At 40.6% G+C, this 16,587-nt stretch overlaps 1 long non-coding RNA gene across 1 annotated transcript; it reads left to right on the plus strand.

Moving 5' to 3' along the window:
- The first annotated feature begins 9,124 nt into the window (after positions 1 to 9,124).
- LOC110204156 (uncharacterized) lies at positions 9,125 to 13,692 on the plus strand. Its single transcript, XR_002323228.2, has 2 exons — positions 9,125 to 9,754; positions 11,846 to 13,692. It is a non-coding gene; the product is annotated as an uncharacterized LOC110204156 (long non-coding RNA).
- The last annotated feature ends 2,895 nt before the right edge of the window (positions 13,693 to 16,587 follow it).

Genomic DNA, 16,587 nt, shown 5'->3' on the forward strand with positions numbered 1-16,587 from the left:
TTGGATTAATTATAGGTTTTTGACTTGTCCCAGGTGATCTCTGCAAGGGCCTGCATTCCCCCTACACAGAAGGAATATAACTGGAGCCTCAAAGTACATTAGTATAGGACTTTCTCCTAACTGGTGGAGATGAACGCCTATGCCTGTGTAAGAGGCAGGGAAGAGTAAGAGAGAGGGGAAGAGAAGAGAGATCTAATCTCTTTGATCTCCCTTGGGTTCTTCAGGTGCCCAGCTTTGAGGTAGAAGATGGACTATACCAACCTCATGCCAGGTTGCACAAGGAAAAAAAAAACTCTAGGAAGAAGCTGACATGACAGGCACTGGTAATTTCCATCATGTCCTTATCCCCAATTTGCTGTACTAGAGACTTCAGGCAATTTCCCTTTGGATAAGATCTGGGAATCTTTCTTGGTTGAATTGTTACCTCACTCCCAATGGGAAAGCTTCTTCACTCTTTGTTGTCTATGTGTGGGATGCCACTCAAATTAAAAAACACAGAGGTATCCAAGGAGAAACAGAAAGTTATTTATTATTATTTCAAATCTTGAGATTTGGGTGTCCCTCCACCAGTATGCTCTGATGAGGAGAGACAAAGACACAGAAGCAAAGGACCTGATTAAATGGCCCTAATGGGTAAAGACCCCTTCCCACCAACTGGCCAATGATTTGGCTCACAATCTCAACACGAAACTCTACCACAGGAACAAAGAACAACAAACAGTAAGCATATTTTAGTTACAAATCATAAATATCCATATTTAGCCCTTAATTTGTTGAAATATTACCAAAAATGTGCAGTCAAGCTAAATACTGTACTGTGTAGCAAGGTCACCATGACTAAAGTATAGCAATAGTTGTAGCAACATGATACAGGGGGGTTTCTTCAGGAGTTTCAGGCTTGGCAACCTTTAACTAGTGACATAACAATGGCCTAGAAAGGGGGGGTACTTGGGGCTAGACTCCTGTAACTCAGGTGATTTCTAGTAAACTAAAACTTAGGCCTGTCAGGCTACTACGCTTGCCTTAAGTCTAATACAATTTCTATTTATTCTTCTAAGAAGTCTTCACAGGACCCCTTATCCTACTCAGCCTTATCCCAAACCTTCATTACACTAAGGAGTCTTCACTGGGACATCCCATTCATCTAGTATATATTCTCTTATGCATGCTTTCTCTGATTTCTGTGTTGCTATGGATTTAGATGAGTAGGTTTCTCTGCTAAAAAAATATGCATATATATGTGTGTGTTTTATAAGGGTACTATTGGTTGTGTGCTCAAGAAAACTACCTACCCAGCCCACCCTTTGTTCTTTCTCTGCTCATTCCTAATACTTCCACTGGATGGGTTTGACCCTGAGGAATGGGCTGGGTTCATCACAGAAAAATAGGTTCATTAAGAAACTGCTGGGGTAATTCAGCAGGAGGTTGAGAAAGATGCCTTTGAGGCACTTCCACAAACCTACACAACTTCTTCATCATCCTAGATGCTCTGGGAAAGGCCATCATGGTAGCATCTGAGACACAAGAGTCCCAATCATTTCAGATGCCAGCCACAACCAACACAGGAGTCCTTCATTGATGGATCCTTCCAACCTAGGGAAACCCACAAGACACTAGTTACAGGCACCTGGGACTGGCAGGAAGGGAAGAAGATAAAGTGATTGGTCTCAGTTCCACAGACAATAGTCTCCTCTCTAATTAGATCAAACAATTGTGAGTCAAAAAATCGGAACACAGAACTCTTTCTTCTATCTGGAATGTTCCCACACCTATCCCCAACTGTACCCCAACCCTATTACCCCTTACATGATTTCACATTTCAGGACATGGAAAAACAATACTTCTCATTAACTTTTAGAAGTCAGTGTGTGCATATCTTATGTTCCCATGAGTTTATTTTAAGAGTTAAGTAAGTAGGCTCTGCGTTACTTGTTTTAGTTATTTGTGTCTCATCCATTGCAAAATAACAGTGTCTTACATTTGCAATGAGTAGAATTTCCATAAATACCTGTGCTTTGATGAGTAATGAACTGAAGTGGAAAAGTTTGGGGCCAGGCCATTGATATTCTGGTAAGCTTCTCACAACAAAGATGATGTGGGTAGTCAGTTGGTGAGCTGTGACTTTGGCTATTTCTAGTCATGCTAGCCATTCAAATCTAAATCACCAAGAGCTCCATTCAAATCTAAATCATCATTGGATCCAGAACTCCTCTCCTTGTTTGTTTCACAAAGAACCTCTGGAGAAAAGGTGAGAAAGGGACAAGAGTAGAGAAGTCAAGAGGTGAGAGCAAGCCATCAGGTAAGGAAAGGACCCTGGAGTCCAGGAGATGGTCTCCTTCACCTGTGCAAAAAGCTAGCTCCCCCCCATCTCCTGCCATTCCCCTCATGCCAGCTTTCCTGGCTGCAAGTACTATCACAGCCTTCTTGGTTTTGCTTAATGCTTAATTATATCTTTAAGCTATGTATTATCACTATTAAAATACATAGCTATCAACTATTACTTTTATCTATGCTAATAAAACAATGCCTTATGCCCATCCTCTCACTACTCCTACCCCAAATTCCAACCAAATACCATTCTCCCTTTCCACAGTGCCCTCTGGAAATCTTGTTCCATAGGCAACAAAGTTCCCTGGATCCTAAGTCTTTTCCTCTCCCACCCTTTCTACCTTCTACCTGTCATTGAAACCTGGCTCCCCACCTTAACAACACATGATCAGGTAGCCTTACTCCTTACTAAGGCTAATCTCTCTACCTGCTCAAGAGATCCCATTCCATCCTCTCTGCTCCAACAAATTATCCCCTGTTACCCCCATTCTATCACTTATTTTCAATCTCTCCCTGTCTACTGGCTTCTTCCTTACTGAAATAGAAACATGCTCATGTCTCTTCAATCCTCAAAACATCCTCACTTTATCCTTTCACTCCCAACATTATCCTATTTCTCTTCTGCCTTTTGTGGCCAAATTGCTTGAACAGGTCATCTACAATAAGTACCTTCATTTTCTCTCCTCTCACTCTCTTAACCTCTTACAAATCCCGCTTCCAACCTTATAATTCCACTGAAATTGCTCTCTCCAAAGTTCTCTTAATTGCAATGATCTCTTAATAGCACAATCTAATGGCCTTTTCTTCAGTCCTCATTCTCCTCAACTACTCTACAGTTTTTGATACTGTTGATCACTCTCTCCTCCTTGAAATTTCTTTCTAAGTTTTTGGGACACCACTTTCTCCTGGTTCTCTTCCTATCTCTCATATTGATCCTTATCAGTCTCCTTTGCTAAATCCTTATCCAATCACTCCCTCTAACTTGTGTCCCACAGGTTTCTATCCTGAGTCCTTTTCTCTTCTCCCTCTACACTACTTCATCAGCTCCCATGGATTTAATTACCATTTCTGTGAGGCTGATTCTCAAATCCACCTATATTGTCCTAATAACTCTGTTGACCTCCAATCTCACATCTCTAACTACTTACCAAGTATCTCAATGTCTCCAACTGGATGTCCAATAGATATCTTAAAATCATTCTTTCTCTCTGAAGCCTTCCCTCTTCTTACCTTTGCTATTACTGTGTGGAAGTAGAGGATGTAACATCATCCTCTTCGTCTCTCAAGCTAGTAACCTATATGTCACGCTTGACTCCTCACTATCTCTTACTTCTGCTGCCGAATCTGTTGCCAAGATCCATGTATTTGCAACATCTTTCCAAACACCTTTGCAGCATCTCTCAAATACGCCCCCTCTCTCCTCTGTCACTGCCACCACTGGTGCAGGATCTCAGCACCTCACTCTTGCAGTATTGCAATTGCCTGCTGGTGGATTTGCCTGCCTCAGATATCTTCCCACTTCAATATATTCTCCATTAAGAACTCCAGAAAAACTGGCATGGGACCCAAGCTTCTTCAAGGAGAGTCCCAGAATAACCAGAAATAGCATTTATAGAGTGCTTTAAGATTTGCAACGCCCTTTACAAATACATCATTTTACCCATACAACAACCCTGGGAAGTGGGTGCTATTATTATCCCCACTGAGGCAAACAAAGCTTAAGTGACTTGCCCAGAGTCACACAGCTTGTGTCTGAGGCTGAATTTGAATTCAGGTTTTCCTGCCTCTGTGTCCAGCCATCCGCTGCACTAACCTAGCTGAGCCGAAATGCCTTAAGTTCATTGATTTGGGGGGTGTGAGGCCCTCTCTCACTTTCCAGATGAGGCAACCGAGACCCAGAGGGTGAAGTGACTTGCGTAAGGTCATGCAGGAGCAGGACGCATTGTCTGACACCAGAGCCATGCTCCTTCTGTCTCCCGCTGAGTGGACAGAGACATAAAGCCTGGACCCGAAAATCATTTTAGGGACTTTTCCATCCACGTACAGGAAGGGCACCTGACCTTCGTCACAGAACTGACTGAGAAACGCTGGAGAAAGTCCCAACAAGGACCCAGGTTCCCTGAGCCCCAAAGCGAAGGCGGCGGGGCTAGAGACCCATCAATCCCAAAACGCACCGCGGCGGATGTTTTGAAACCGAGGCTCCCGGAAAGTCGGCCGCGCGTGAAGGAACCTGGGATTGGTTCGCGGAGACTTCTGGGAGAAATAGGGCTTACCGAGAGCAAAGCGGCACCAAGTTCGAGTTCTCTGCTGGCGCCTCAACCTTTGGGAGGAAAGAGTCGGGGGAGATGTTGATCTCCCAGACCTTCCGTCCGGTTTGCCTCCTGGCGCTGTCATTGCTGAGGTGCTGCTGAAAGAACCGGGTTCGGTGAGACTGCGCTGATCAGAGACAGCTCAGAGACGTCCCTTCCCTTCTCCATCCCTCCCTCCCTTAGCCCCCTCCTCTTCCCTTTCCTGCCCCCTCCCTACCTTACCCTCCTTCTTCTCCTTCCCTCCCCACTCTCCCTCCCTTCCCTCTCCCGTTCCTTCTCCTTCCTCTTCCACAGCCTCCCCCTCCCCGGGCCTGAAGGAAGCCGGCTGTGCTAGAACCAGCTCGAACAGATTGTTAAAAGTGTCATTATAAGCGTCTACACCTCAGAAATGGGCAGATGTTGCCAGTCGGGGTTTGATTTATTGTTTTGTGGATTGACACTCTAGATTTAAGAACATGATGGAGAAAAAGTTAATGCAGCTTAAACTTAAAAAAGCTTGTCACGGGGACAGGTTTTTTTTCTTTTTCTGAGAGTCGGATGTTAAGTATTTACCAGCACACTCGCTGCCTTAGCCCCCTCCTATCTTTCTTAGTCTAATTATATTTTCCCATCCCTCCTCCGCATGCACACAACCTGGACCTTGTGATACAGTGACATTGGCTTCCTGAGAAGAAGACACTCTTATGAGAGTTTTCAATGACTGTCCCTCATTCCTTGGAACTCTCCCTCATCTTTTCTCTTCTTCCCTGGCTTCCTTCAAGTCTCAGCCAAAGTCTACCTGCTAGCCTTTCTCAGTTCTCCTTAATCCTAATGCCTTCCCTTTAAGATTATCCCAGATTATCCTGTTTATGTTATATTTGGGGTACATAATTGTTAGCATGTTGTCTCCTCCATTATACTTTGATTTCCTTTAGTGTAGGGACTTTTTCTCCCTTGATAATTAATTAATTTATTTTTCGTTTTCAACATTTACTTCCATAAGATTTTGAGTTTTGCATTTTCTCCTCCTCCCACTCCTCTTCCCCCCACCCACCCAAGAGGTGTGCAGTCTGATATAGGCTGTACTTACACATTCATATTAAGCATATTTTCCCATTAGTTATAATGTAAAGAACAATTAGAACTAATGGGAGGCACCACGAGAATGGAGCAATAAAGCAAAACAACAAAGGAAAAGAAGAGCAAATAGTATTATTCCATCTGCATTCAGACTCCATAGTTCTTTCTCTGGATGTGGATAGAAATTTCCATTGTATGGCTTTTGGAGTTGTCTTAGATTCTTGCATTGATGTGAAGGGACTTTTTTAAAAAATTTCTTTATATCCCCTTTGCTTAGCACAGTGTCGTGCACATATTAGGTACTTAATAAATGCATGATGACATGACTTGCCCCACACCTCCCCTAGGTGTGCAAGCAGGGAGAAGCTTTTCTTTGCTCCTGTGCTCAGTGACCTAGTGCTAGCTGTGGCAACTCCCGTGGCCAGAGATGGCAAGGACTGCCCCTTTTTCCCCCCTCTCACTTCATATTACACATGGGTAACAAGTATTACATGTGGGGAAGCCCCCAAGCTTCCTAAACAATGCTAAAGGGGTGGGGGAGGGAGGCTTTGTAGTCTTTCCCCAAGGGGGCTGGTCCATGGCAATTAGTTTTTTCCACTTTTCTCTTTTTCTAATTTTATTTTTTTAGACTTAGAATTTTAGTGGTGACCTCGAATTTGAACTGGCCACTGCATCAAGCTCTTCTTTTTTTTCTGGGAGATAGGATTGCTCTGGTGATGATACATTAGGATAATTTTAACTTTTCTCCCAAGAAATGATTTGTTAATCATTGTTTTGTTGCTTATTTCTTGGTTTTATGTGGTATGCTTTGGTTATTTTGCCTCAGAAATTCACTCCTCATATCTAAATCACTTTTATTTGCTTTTCGGTACTTACGATGAGCAATCTTTTTCCTGATTTTTCTTTTCTTTTTTTAGGCATAAGTAACTTGTTAAATCTCCTGGTTATTAAAATTGTTTTCCTGGAGAATATTTGAGGAAAACTTCTGTCATTTTCAGTTTTATTGTTTTTATTTAACTAGATGTTTCTGTCTTTTCAGACTAACTTGATCTCCTATACTTTACCTACTGCTGAAATGAAAACGTTTTTGTTCAGTATGTCTATTGCTGAATGTTGTGACGTGCCGTATGTTTATAAGGAAATTCTGAAGGCCTGTTATGTGTATAATTATATGATACATGTTAGTGTTTGAAAAAGTTGATAATCTTTCATGAATTTGAGTTCACACCTTTTGATATTTCTTTCATAGTATATTAAGTTGTATAGGGTTTGCTTGCTGTAATAGTGTTTAATTTTGTGGCTTGAATGAATATGAGTGTTAAATTTGTCATACATGGAGCAGTCTTTTAAAAGATGGGGCTTAAAGCAATTGAATTGTACTGTGGTGTGTTTGGTGTGGAAACTCATAGCAGTCACCTAATACTAGACATAGATTCAGAATATAAGGATAAAAATATTTTAAGGATACTGTACAGGATATAAAGAGGTTAGAATATTGTACAGTTAAGGCTACAAACATAAAAACAAGTGAGAAAACTCCAGAAGTTTTCTTGGTATTGCCTGAGTCACTAGAGCAAGTAGTAAGTAGTACCTGCAGCTATGTTACAGTCCAGACTCTGAGGAAGAAGAGCTTCTAAAAATCTGAGACCAATACTAAACAAAGAAGGTTGGCCTACAAAGAAGCTGAATGTGATAATTAAGTTCAGAAGTAAAGCTTGATATGTGTGTAAAGCTGAGGCTATTCTTTTATGTTAGATAATGTAGGCTAAATTTTGCCATATCTATAAACAGGGACCATGTCTTCCAGGAAAACAGCAATGTGAGACTCAGCTTAGGCCAGCCATCAGAGACATAGAAGTAGTGGAATGCAACTGAGTCAGTAATGGCAGTGAGATTAACAGTCTCAGAGGAACAGCTTCTGATGTCGTATATAACCTTATGACCAGGCAATCTGTAATTCACCTGGCAGGCTTGTTTGGAAGAGTTAGAGATTGAATATTATGGTTGTAGGACATTATAAAAAGCATTTATATTTTATTCAATCTAAGACTGTTTAGCATGGGGGGGGGAGAAACTTGTTGACTTCATAGGCAGAGTAGACCATAGGCTGCAGACCCAACTCTGGAGGGCTACCGTAGTACTCTACTCAGACTGCAGCAAACATGGAGTGATATGATATTTCCATCTGCAAGTCAGATGGGAAAGTATCATGGTCATTATAGTACAGCAACATAAGAGATGGTGATCATTAACGTAATTTCCATTGATAAAATCATATCACTTTCTGATGTTGAATCATTTGACAGTGTTGGGTCTTTGGTGACAAGAACTTTCTTTTCTGGGTATTCAGAAGCTATGATAGCCTCACTCATAGAAGCAGTTTCCAGGATTTAACTCCATGGTGTTTTCTTCCCAGGATGATCACTACACGGGCAGGGCTGGTAGCAGGACCAGCCGTGGGGGTTGGAATAAGGGTATATGTATCCTAAATCTTTTGGACTTCCTGTCTATCAATAGCAATTGATCAAGAGTTGGTGGTGGAGGTGACAAGGAAAATGGCCCCTTCTCCAGTGATTTTTCCTCTCACTAGAGGATACAGGGGCCAGGCTGGAAATAAGGACCAGTTGTTTGAAGGGCACTGCTATTCTTAAAGCTTGGATTCAGGGTCCTGAGCTATCACCATTAGAGTTTGAGAGGAGGTAGTGGTAGTGGTGGTTTGACTTGCCTGGTATATCCTGTCCCTCCCTCATCTAGGCTGGCTTGGCTGCCATGTAAAAAGGTGGTCATCACATACCATCTACTAGCTCAGGTATAGGACCTGAGAGATCAACATGTGACAGAAGAACTAAATCCATCAAATCAGTCACTAGATCAACATATATTACGGGTGAATCTGAAGAAATTGTTATGTATCCAAGTCATAGTCCTAGAGATTGCTCATGTGAAATGTGCCTTGCACGTTTGAGTAATTTTTATTTTGTTTTGCTGTCTTGTTTACTTATGTACTTATGTTTATATTCTAACAATGTCTGTTATTGTTTTCCTCATTGCTTATTTGTTTATACACTAATGACTATATTATTCTGTTTTTATAAGCTTATTTATATTGTAACAGGCAGTTTGGTTTGCTGGTTATTGTTTCCTGTGAACTATGGATATGCATGTACTCTTGAGATTTGCCTTTCTTATGTCCTATATAACTAGACTTGATATCACTTAAATGTCTTCCATTAAATGATACTTTGTATAGTGCCATCTCTATTGTACTTACTGTTAATACATGTTTGTTTTTTACGAGTACCATAGTATGGTCAGATGGGATGCCGGGACAATCAATATCATTATTTTTAAAGTGTTGATATTTCTGTTTATGCCGTATAGTTACAGGTGCCAAACATATCCTGCATTATGTTTTGCGTGATTTTGGCTTTTGAAACAAGCAGTCTCAGACTTTTGGGAGAAAGAAGGATGACAAGGGATTTGGAAGTGGAGATTGAGTACTGGAGCACCTTCTCCTATCTCTGAAGGGAGCAAGAAGAGATGTTGGTACCTTGTCATGTTGCTTTCCTAGTGCTGTCCTTCAGAGATATTATGAGAGCAATTGATGGCCACTGGAATGCAGAAAGAGCTTGATTAAATAAGACTGCGCCCCTCAGAGACACTTTCCCTCTGAGCCCTCCAAATAGTAGAACAGCCATGACTAACTGCTCGTCTCCAGAATAATTGTTCTCTGCTCTTGCAGTCAAAAGCACTTAGCATGACCTATGGTATTTCCACTGAACTGAACTGACCAGAACTACTGTTTTTTTCCTCCCATCCTGTTCTGAATATTCATCCTTAATATTGAATGATCACTACCAGAAAAAAGATTGTAGCATGCTAACCTTAAAGGATTGAGGGGGAATTAAATGAATCTGGAATAAAAGTCTTAAGTGCATTCTGGATCTACTGCACACACTGGTACAAATTGAAGCAGAGGCTGAAGAAATCAATTCTCCTTGGGAACTCTCAAACTCCATGATGCAACTTTCACCAGATTTCTAAGTCAAAGCAGTATGGTAAGCAATAAGAAATAAAAGCAAAATGAAAACATCTGCCCTCAGTGAGAGCCTCTCCTCTCTTTTTCCTACTGCATGGCTTCCCATCTGCTAATAGAAACCAGTACATCTAGTAGGAAGCCATTCTGAGAGTCTAGCATATTGAATCAGAGAGTAGAGACACTCTGTAGTCTAGCTGGACACAGTCAAAGAAAGGTCAAGAGACAGCAGGAAGTAGTTTCTGGGAGTGTAGCTGCTGCTGTTTGAAATGCCACATTTGGTGTCTGAAATTCAATCCTTTGTTTCCACTGATAAAGTGAAGCATAATGGGTAGGATTCAGGAGTATCAGAAATCCCCAGTGACTTTCCAGTTCATCAACTGAAACATTCCCTCATGACTACCTAGCTCAAAGAAGCTTTACTTCATTTGTTTAAGGCTTTGTCTACCTGTGTACTCCATTTACAGAAGCAAATTACAATCCTTCTGTCGTTTAGTAGATGCTCCAGGAAATTTACTGTGACTGAAAAATTCTTTACTCTAGAACCAGCCTGGTGATAAGCCTTGATACTTTGCCCAGTCAAAACAACCCAACCCTCTATTGTGTGAAAGAAAAATAATGTTATAAATCCCACTGCATTAATGTGCAGTGGGAAGAGCAATGTATGCAGAGGCTCTGCCACTTGGTTTGCTGAGGTTTAGGGGTGCTGGGGCCCCAAAATATCTAGAGCAAGAGATGCGGTCCTGGCCAAAAGAATTCGACTCAAGCCTTTTTTCAGCCAGAGATAAGGTTTATTAAAGATCTGCCATATTGGCCAGACTCTTAAGTAATTTGAACATTTGTGAGCAATTGGCTAGGTTCTTAAGGAATCTGAGCACCTCAGTGAAGACAGGATGGACCTTGTATGCAGAAAGACTGTGGGAGGGGATCTAGGAAGGATCTTGATGGGAGTGACTGGGAGAATGGGATCTAGATAGCATTGAAGGTGGGAAGTGACAGGAGGGAGGAGGGCCATCGGGAGATAATAGGCAATAGAGGGCTGGGCTAGGTTAAGGGTAACAGAATCGGGAGATTGGGCATAGGCCAATGAAAGGCCAGTGAATAGGAATGCCAGAGATCTCCTTGATCAAGTGGGAGAACTCAAGGAGAATCCCTTAGACAAATGGGACCCAAATTCTTTTTGGGGTAAGGGGCAAAGGTTTCTGCTTGGGACTGTACCCCATCAGCTTCATATATGATCTTGAGCAAGTGATGTAATGGCTCTGGACGTCAAAGCCAATGGGATCACCAGGGAAAAACAGCAGATCTGGAGCCTCAGAGTAGGATGCAAACTGTGGCTTGCCTTTTAAGTGTGGAGAGAAACAGCAGTCCCAAAGGCTGAGGTTGAGGTTCCCAGAAGATTTCTGCTTGTAATTCAGGAGTGAGGGTTCTTGACTTTCAGATTGGCTACTGGCCCTAATCGAGGTGGGAAGAGAAGAGTACAAAAGGACGGGCTGGACTGCAAAGGCTTGATTCATACTCCATTCCAAGGAGTTCAGAAAGATTAAGAGTAGGAATGGTGGGACATTTCAATAAAAAATAGGACCCAGCACCAGGGCACTTTGAGCACACTTGCTCAAAGCAGAACGAATTCCTCACACTACTGGAAGAACTGGGGCTGTCTTCCTCCAAGTTATTCACCTAAGAAACAAAGTAGCTGAGAGTAGTATAGTGATTGTGACTTTCATCTGATATGTGAAAGGTTCCCAGTTCAAAACTAGCCAGAAATATCGTGAAGTCTTATCTTCTATTGTACAAGCTCACTTTTAGGATCAAAAAGGTTTGATTACCTTTCTGCTTTGAGAATGTACAGAAAAGGAAAATCCGTAGGAAACTAGCTGCAGATAACAGAAGAGGGTGAGCCATGATCCCCTCCTACTTAATATTCAGTGTTATGGTCTAAAAACAATCTTAATTTGAAGCCACTTCACTCCAGAGGATTGTGTATTTCTCTTTTCCTTTAAAAACAGAACAGAACAAAACAAAAAATATTCTGATTGTCCACAAGTTGCAGTTGATTCGGGAGAGAATCTTTCCTTACCTCATTCAATGATTTTTGTTTTGTTGTTTTCAGTTGTGTCCGACTCTTCATGACCCCATTTGGGGTTTCCTTGGCAAAGATACTGGAGTGGTTTGCCATTTCCTTCTCCAGGTCATGTGACAGATGGGGAAACCAGGCAAACAGCGTTAAGTGCCTTGTCCAAGGTCACACAGCTAGTGAGTGTCTGAGGCTGGATTTGAATTCAGGAAGATGAGTCATTCTGACATCAGACCCTGCACTATCCTGGATCTTGGGAAAAGCAAAGGTGACCTAAGGCACCACTTAGAGGAATCTGGAATCTAGAACAAAGGAAGTAATAGGTATTCAGTAGTCTGCTACACTCAAAAACAAAACAAAACAAAATTTAAAAAAAACCTGCAAAAAGCATTATTAAGTGCCAGCTTGGTGTCGGGCCTAGTTACAGGCTCTAGGTATACAAAGAAAAGTCTCTGCCCTTAAGGAGTTTGCATTCCATAAGACGGAAAGTGTAAACAGAAGGAAGCTTATTCCACATTTGCTCCAAGGTACTGAAGTTTAGAAGACAAAAGATACTCCTGGCCAGTCTCTGCAGCTCTGAAACTATTGAGCACTAATTATTTTGTGAGAAGAATTAGTCAAAATGGGAAGCTATCTCTTGCTGTGTCCCAGGGTCTATGCACTACGTGTCTACTTCTCCCCCTAGTCAACTCTTTTGTACTGCCTTCCCTGAGCTTTTGCTCTGAGTGCCAAAACTGCTCATTCTGACTCTGATCCAGAGCATTGGCTTCAATTTGGGGTTTCATAGTTTTAAAAGTATGTTGACAAAAATGGGCACATGATTTAGACATAAAGGATGATACCCTAAGTAAATAAAAAGAGCAAGGAATAGTCTACCTGTCAGATCTATGGAAAAGGGATTCATGACCAAATAAGAGATAGAGAACATTATGAAATATAAAACAGATAATTTTGATTTTATTAGATTTAAAAGCTTTTGCACAAACAAAACTAATAAAACCAAGATTAGAAGGAAAGCAGAAAGTTGTGAAACAATCTTTACAGCAAGTGTCCCTGATAAAGGCCTCATTTCTCAAATATATAGAGAACTCATTCAAATTTATAAGAATCCAAGCCATCCCCCAGTTCATAAATGGTCAAAAGATATGAACAGACAGTTTTCAGATGAAGAAATCAAAGCTATCTATAGTCATATGAAGAAGTGCTCTAAATCACTTTTGATTAGAGAAATGCAAATTAAAACAGTTCTGAAGTACCACCTCATACCTATCAGATTGACTAATGAATGGGACAAAAAAGGAAAATAATACATGTTGGAGTGCACATGGGAAAATTGGGACACTAATGCACTGTTGGTGGATTTGTGAACTGATTCAACCATTCTGGAGAACAACTATGCCAAAAGGGCAACCAAATTGTGCATGCCCTTTGATCCAACAATACCACTACTAGGTCTGTATCCCAAAGAGATCATAAAAAAGGGGAAAGGACCTACATGTGCAAAAATATTTATAGCAGTTCTTTTCATGATGGCAAAATATTGAAAATTGAGAGGATGCCCATCAATTGGGGAATGGCTAAAACAAGTTGTGGTATATGAATGTAATGGAATACTATTGTGCAATAGGAAATGATGAGCAGGCAGATTTCAGGAAAACCTGGAAATACTTGTAGGAATGGCTGCAAAGTGAAATGAGCAGAACCAGGAAAACATTGTACCCAGTAACAGCAACATTGTGTGATGATCAACTATTAATGACTTAGCTCTTCTCAGCAACACAATGATCCAAGACTGTTACAAAGGATGCATGATGGAAAATGCTGTTTACGTCCAGATAAAGAACTGATGGACTCTGAATACAAATGGAAGCATACTTTTTTCATTTCATTTTTGTCTTTTTTTTCCATTTTGTTCTGTTTCTTTCACAATTGTGACTACTATGGAAATATGTTTTAGATGATTGTATATATATAACATATCAAATTGATTACTATTTTAGGAAGAGGGGAGGGGAAGGAGGGAGAAAAATTTGGAACTCAGAATCTTGTAAAAATGAATGCTAAAAATTGTCTTTACATATAATCAGGGGGAAATAAAATATTATTAAAAAAAAAAGATGTTGACAAGATGGAACCAAAGCAGAAGAGAGAAGACTTTTGGTGATTATTCTAGAAACCATACTGTAAGAGGGTTAGTTGAAGGAACTAGAGATATGGAGTCTGGGAAACATAATCTAAGGTCAAGAACACAAATTCCTCAGCCTGAGGTTTAAAACCCTCCACACTCTGACCCCCATCTACTTTTGCACATCCATCATTACTCCCCATCACAAATTATATGTTCCTACCAAACAGGCTTGCTAGATGTTTCCTAATTTGACATGCTACATTCCTCCTGCTTTTTTTGCCCATATTCATGTCACCCCATGCCTACAACAACAACTATGCTCACTTCTGTCTCACTTCGAGTTTCAGTTCTGATGTAACTTGTTCCAGGAAACCCTTCATTCCTCCCAGTTGTTAGTGTTCTTTGGATTCCAAAATTACTCTATATTGCTTATTTGTGTACACAGTATGCCCCTATAATATAACACAAGGGCCTTTTTATTTTTAGTCTCTACTAGAAAATGTGAATTCATCTACTGTCAGCTCTATCTTCTCCCTTAACTCCACACATTAAAATTCCTCTTCATCATCTACCACTCACCTTCTTTACTCTTGTCTTAAAAAAAAAAAGACCCATTTCCTTGTCAAATCCAACCTTCTAATTTTGCACTTGATCCAACCCCTCCTCTCTCTTCTGGCAGCTTGCTCTCTTAATCTCCCTGACCCTATCTTCTGGCTCTACATATTGTTCACAGACACATTCAACTTTAAACATCCCTTCTTTTCACTCCAGCTGTCATCCAATAGCTTAACTCCTTTTCATAGGCAACCTTCCAGAAACACACTTCTACCATACCTCCATTTCCTCGCTTAGCATTCACTTCCCAACCTTTTACCATCTAGTTCTGTTCACATTAGTCAACTGAAATTGCTCTCAAACAATTATCTCTGATGTGCTAAATCTAATGACCTTTTCTTAGTTCTCTTGGCATGCCTGTATCATTTGAAACTAATCATTTCTTCCTTTATACATTCTTCATTTGGTTTCTGTAACACTGCTCTCTCCTAATTTGTTTGACCTCCTACCTGTTTGGCCAGGCTTTCTTATTTTCCTTTAATGGATTAGCATCTACCCCTGATCCTGTCCTTATGCATGTTCCCTGCCCCATTTGAGCTTGTAAAATCCCTAACAGTTAGCAGCAAATGCTAAATGGATAGATAAGTGTACCAGAAGTGTCTAGTATCACTAAAAAAATGTAAGCAAACCCCAACACAAAACCAATATTTTAGAAGGATTTATTGGGGGGGAGGAATGGGAGGTATGGCATAATCAGCCAGATCTCAAATGGATAATGAGAGCACATTGAATATAAATGATGCAATGATCCATTTAGGTTCTTCTTTGTTAGGTTCTCTCAGGCATCTAGAGGTCCTGGCTTATGCCAGCCATCAGTGCATTGAAACAATACTAGCATTTATGTGATGGTCAAATGGTAAATCTTTAGCAACAATGCAATTTGCGTCTGCATTTTTCTCCATGACAAGAAGAAGAAAAAAAACCCTGCTTCTGAAGTTACTTACCATTGAAGCTTCACTTCACTATCAGGTGTAAAAGATTTGGGAACACTAAGACCAGTTTGCATATGATTGATCTTATACATAGTTCCCCCCCTCCCCTTCCCCTCAATGCACAATTGCTCATTTAGGCAACTCAACTCACCTAGAATCTATATTTTGCTTCTAAAAGACCACCAGAGGTTGCCAATCCTTCTGCCAGTCAATAGGTAGCCACTCTTTTTAAGAAATGTTTTTATTAATTTATTTTGATTTATCAACAATCACTTCCATAAGCTTTTGAGTTTTACATTTTCTCCCCCTCCCTTCCCAAGATAGCACAATCTGATATAGGTTATACATATACATTCCTATTAAACATATTTTCACATTAGTGATGTTGTAAAGAAGAATTAGAACCAATAGGAGGAACCACCAGAAAGAAGAAACAAAAAAAAAGAAAAAAGAAAAAAATAGCAAATAATATGCTTCGATCTGCATTCATACTCCATAGTTCTTTCTTTGGATGTAGATAGCATTTTCCATGATGAGTCTTTTGCAGATGTCTTAGATCTTTGCATTGCTGAGAAAGGCTAAGTCTATCAACGTTAGTCATCGCACAAGGTGGCTGTTGCTGTGTACGACGTTCTCCTGGTTCTGCCCACTTCATTCAGTATCAGTCCATGCAAGTCTTTCCAGGTTTTTCTGAAGTCCGCCTCCTCATCATTTCTTACAGCACGATAGTATTACATTACATTCATATAACACAACTTGTTCAGCCATTCCCCAATTGATGATAGCCGCTCTTTAATTCAGTCAAACTTAAGAGAAGAATTTCTTCACACTTCATAAAATGATAACAAAAAGTACATATTTCTTTGGATTGTGTTTAAGACCTTTTCAGCTCTTTGCCAGTTACCTGCCCCTTGCCTGTATTCCAGCTTTGCCTTTTCAGATCCAATAATTTATCTTCTTTTTGTGAATCGCCATGCACTCAGAAATTTTGAGGATTCCTACTGATTGCGAATTTCCTTTTTCTTAATGATAGACTGCTCCTACCTTCCCTCTGAGATTATTTCCAATTTATCCTGCACGTATCTTGTTTTGTACATAGTTAT

This window comes from Phascolarctos cinereus, unplaced genomic scaffold (assembly GCF_003287225.1).
Source record: "Phascolarctos cinereus isolate Bilbo 61053 unplaced genomic scaffold, phaCin_HiC Scaffold_4;HRSCAF=312, whole genome shotgun sequence".
NCBI lineage: Eukaryota > Metazoa > Chordata > Mammalia > Diprotodontia > Phascolarctidae > Phascolarctos > Phascolarctos cinereus.